We start from the raw sequence: 4,014 nt of genomic DNA, 5'->3' as shown, positions 1-4,014 counted from the left end.
CCTGTCTCATTCAGATTCTTTAGTTCTGCGTTCGACAGACAGATTGGCATCACTTCACATTATTGCTGGTTCCCCTACAGTGGGTGGAGTATGGCTGCCCTCAGGAAGGGAGGGTAATCTCAGTTACAGCAGGAGGGCTTTAGTGAAGCGGTCAGAACATGTAAGTCTTTCTGGTTGCTACCGATATTTGGACAGGAGACACATTGCTTGTTTTTTGGCTTTTCGCATGAAATTAGTGATTAAGATTTCAGAAAGAAGGCCCTAGAGACCATCCTACTAGGTCTCTTTGCAATAGTGTAGAACTTTAAAGATAAGAAGACACCACGCAGGGGAGCACTGTGTATAGCTGAAGGGAGGAAATCAGACTTATGCCTCAACTGAGAGCTCCTGCAAAACATCCCCATGCTGTGATTTGCCCTAAATGTACACTCATCTATCTCTTCATCATGACAGCTGTGACAGGTTGGACCCCTTGGGAAGCCACCTGATGTCTGAGATGCTGCTAAGTCTACCTGTTGTGCCAGCATTGGCCCCCTTTAACCTGTCTTGCTGAGCCAGGCTCTTAAAGCCTCCTCTAACACACACACTCAGGCAGGGCCACACCCAGCTGCAGATCAGCTCTGGGAAGACTCAGCTTCAGGGACTTGCTGTAATGTCATTTGTAGGTGTTTTTGCAAAGTGCTGGGTTTCTGTTCCCAGGTTACCAGAAAATATTTTGGTGTGTATTGTGTACATAATGCAGATGTCAGTATCTTTTAAAGTGTAGGTGTCTTGGTATTTAGCCACCAATGCCATGAGGCAGTGTGCCTCAGTTTCCCCTTCCACACAGCAGTCTAGATCAGCTATGCTTTTTCCAGTGTGCCAAGCTCTAAGCCTGTCTACAGGTACTAGCTGAGAAGCATATTCTGATAGGACTTTCTTGTTACCACTCCTAGTCTGTACCAAAGAATTTTCCCAAAATCATGCATCTTACACATTTTTTAAAGTATTTATCACCAGTATCAAATTCTGTGTCTTAACCCACTGTGTGTGTAGTAAGAGACATAAAGTTACCAGCACATTCATGACAGAGAGGCGCTTCCAAGTATGATTATCATACCACGCCTTCTGTCTAAACAGATCAGTTTGTTCAGCATTTATTACATTTCTCATCACCTCAGTGAAGGGTCTTATTTTGGGTATGTTTTGGGGGTTTTGGCAAGGAAAAGGTGTAAGGAGACCTTGTATGTTAATGGCCCACTCCCTGTGGAGTTGCATTTCCTCCCCAGGGTTAAGCCCATGCGAAGAACCTGCTCCTTTGAGATTCCTTTGTGTTGTTCACCCCCATCACTCACTGTCTGGTGCTTAGCTGTGGGGAGGGGTTTACCTGCCCGGGAAGTGTCTGTCTCTGTCCCTTCATCAGGTGGATCATTAGCATGTTCAGAGACACCAAAATGCTTGGAAGAAACCTCCCCCTCTTCCTCACTGCCTTAAAGAGACAGAGTTAGTTTTCACAAGTACTGCAAGAAACACATTTTGCAAAAGTGGGGCCTGGATTGGGGAACCCTCTGTCACCTCTCTCGCTGTTGCCATTAGTCTGCTGTATGGCTGCTCCCCTCAGAGAGGTCAAATACACAGTTCCCCCTTAAAACCTGAGCAACAGGTGAAGTTCCTGGGATTACAGATGCAGATTCAGCAGATTTCTCCTGGGCAAACTCTTCCCTGCAATGAGTGAGAAGACATTCCTGTACTCCCCCCCGCATTCCCTCTTAGCCTCTTTCTCTGGGCCCCCTGCCAGGACACACACCCCTGCACTCCCTGGAGGGTAATCTGTCCCCTCTCCAGCTGTGAGCTCACAGCTACCAGCCATGACAGACACTTCACTGGCAAGCTGTGTGCCCTCCTTCGCAGGACCAGCTTTAGGAAGTGCGGGGCCCAATTCGAACAGTTTTGATGGGGACCCGGCAGGGAAGACAAAAAAAAAAACACGTAAAAAAAACACTTGGGGCTTGTACTCACCGGGCGGTGCTCCGAGTCTTCGGCAGAACTTTGGCGGTGGGTCCTTCACTTGCTCCAGATCATCGGCGGCACTGAAGGACCAGCTGCCAAAGTGCCGCCAAAGACCCAGAACAAACGAAGGACCTACCGCCGAAGTGCTGCGGAAGACCCAGAGCGCCACCAGATGAGTAAAAATTAAAAAAGCGCCTCTAGCCAGGGAAGAGATTCTCACTGGCCGTGGGGCCCAATTCGGGGAAATTGGTGGAATTAGCCTAAAGCCAGCCCTGCTCCTTCGTCTTTGAATTGGGCTGGCCTCCAGGTACAGAGCCCATGGAATCCTCACCCCCCACAGCAGTTTCTCGGATACCATCTTCCCTCTCTAAGGCTTCATCCAGGACACATTTCCCTATGCATCCTAGAGCAGGATCCGTCTCTTGCTTAACTGCAACTTCCTGGTAGCCAGCCACCTGGACAGTCTCCTTACCGTCAGGCAAAACATTCCCCTCCCCTGAGGGAACAGCCACTGGACTGGAGCTGGTTCTACCCATCCCCACTCCTCGTGGCAATTTGATTTGCAGAGCAACAGAGGAATTAAAGAGACTCATTTACTCAGCAGTTTCTGTAGCTTTGATCCTTCCTACTAGGGTTCCAGCACAAGATTTCTCCTCGCTGCTGACAGACCCCTGTATAGCCCTAGTCACACTGAAAAAGTGGCTACCCACAAGAATTTGTGTTGGGTTATGAGAAAGTGCAGCCACAGTTAGGTCAGTTTGCAAATCCTCAGTTTCTCTGTGCATTTTAGCCAAAGGCACAAAGATTTTGTGACCTCCTTTTAACAGAAGTTCTGCCATCTGCCCTGGCTGTATGTCTTCTTCCTGAACCAGGTCTCTCCTGACTACAGAGATTTCTGCACCAGTATCTCTTCATGCAGGGAGCTCCTTGTCATTTACTCTGACAGCCTTCATGTGCTTACTGCCTGGCTGTGCAGTGGCAACCTTTACAAATCCTGCGTGGTAGGTGGCAATTTCCTAAGATGTCTCTGTACTCTGGGTAGCAGCATTTCCATGAATTGCCTGCTGCCTGTTCCCACTCAGCACAGGGCATTTATTCCTCAGCTGCTCAGTGGAATTACAATGATAGCACCTTCTGGGCTGTTCTGGTTTTGCAGAAGATTTGGGACAAGGGCTGGAGGAGTGAACTTGGGGAGTGAGTGTCCAGCCTCTCATCCACTCTCCTTCTGCACAGGGGTAAACAGGGACTTTGTGTCTCACCAAACTTAAACCCCTCTGCCTGTGATTTATTCCTACTCTGTGTTTGGGATTGCTCAGATTGATCTGCAAAAATTTCAGGTTCATTGACTGTTTTCACCTTATCCTATAAACACTGTTTTACAACATCACTAGACATATTCAGGAACTGTTCCTGAGCAATCAAATCACACATTCCTTCAAAGCTTGAAATACCTTTCCTCTCACCCACTTATCCAATAAATCTCTTATTTGGTTCACATAACCACATTACTTAATCCAGACCCTCTCTTAAGACTTCTAAATTTTACTCAATAAACTTCAGGTGTAATCTGAAACTGTTTGAAAACCAAATCCTTAAATTTACTGTAATTGGAAGTATCATCCATAGGCATCTTATTGAGTATGTCTGGAGCTCTCCCAGTCAGTTTTGCACCAAAGTGGTCATCTTTTGATTATCAGGAATCTCATGGAGCATACACAGTCTCTCAAAGGTGATGAAATATTCAGCAATGTCACCAGATTAATTATATGGTGGACACAATGGCTCCCACTTGTGGATTTTTGGAGAAGTGGAGTTCTGGTGTGGGGTTCTGTCTCCTCCACTCCATTACAACCAGTTCATGCTTCATTTCTTTGTCTCTCAGTTCCATGGCTTGCTTCTGGGCTTCCATTTCTTTGTCAGCCTCTAGCTGTCTCAGTTCCATGGCTCTCTCATGAGCTGCTTTCTGCTCATCAATTTCCATCTGCTTCCGTTCCAGCTGTCTCCGATATATTTTTTTTCATTTTC

This window comes from Gopherus flavomarginatus, chromosome 3 (genome assembly GCF_025201925.1).
Source record: "Gopherus flavomarginatus isolate rGopFla2 chromosome 3, rGopFla2.mat.asm, whole genome shotgun sequence".
NCBI classification, from domain to species: domain Eukaryota; kingdom Metazoa; phylum Chordata; order Testudines; family Testudinidae; genus Gopherus; species Gopherus flavomarginatus.
Note: the sequence above shows the minus strand (reverse complement) of the source record.